This window comes from Triticum dicoccoides, chromosome 7A (genome assembly GCF_002162155.2).
Source record: "Triticum dicoccoides isolate Atlit2015 ecotype Zavitan chromosome 7A, WEW_v2.0, whole genome shotgun sequence".
In the NCBI taxonomy this organism is placed as follows: Eukaryota; Viridiplantae; Streptophyta; class Magnoliopsida; order Poales; family Poaceae; genus Triticum; species Triticum dicoccoides.
The window spans coordinates 425,082,237-425,083,165 of record NC_041392.1 but is presented as its reverse complement, the minus strand read 5'-3'; positions in this window follow the sequence as shown (position 1 = coordinate 425,083,165).

Genomic DNA, 929 nt, shown 5'->3' with positions numbered 1-929 from the left:
TCAATTACCACCTGCCACACACATCAATCTTTCTCTTGTGTGCTCGTAAAATATGATAGACACATAGTAATGCCTGGATAAAAATATATCATAGAATGTTGATTCTAGTTTGGATATGAGTAATTCATAGTAAAATTGCTAATTCCATTATGAGACTAGTCTGGAAACAAAATCGACATTAAATCCAAGAAATAACTAGTAACCTGGAATCTCTAGTAACGACACCTAGACCCGTTACTATGAGATCACTAATTATTACCATCAAATTTGTATGGATCACGTTCAGACATTACTAGAAAAACAAACCTTACAGCTGCATTCGTATGTGCTACCATAATATGGCAGTGTTTAACTATCATAAAAACTTGCCTTGTGAGGCCTAATCCAGAGAAGCGCGTCGGTTTATAGTAATTATGGTAGGTTGTTTACGATCAAACTCCCAGGGTGAGGGGCGCTCGCACAGGTGGTTCGACTGGTTTGCGGCGCGTAGAATAAGGTGTAGTACGCTCAGACTTGCTTTAGCATAGCTATATATATATATATATATAAAGTTGCGCTATTCGTCACCCTAGATGAGGAATAGTTATTCTTCACCCCCTCTATTTTACCATCAATACACTGTAATTTTACGTTCCGTAAGTTTTTTCTTATTCCCGACGCAAAAAGGACCGTAAGAAAATATATAATCGCCGTAAAAAATATTTTATTTTATGTAAAATTACAAACGTAAAAACATAATCTAAAATACACATAAACTGTAAAAAAATTCGTCTTATGACCTATATTTTTATTTTCTTATGTCAAATTTTACATAATGAATCAATAGGAATGTAACTATTTGAATTCCAAATGTAATTTAATTATGAAGTGATCGTAAGATTACCTAGGATGAAAAATAACTTATTGTACACCATGGATGATGAATAGCA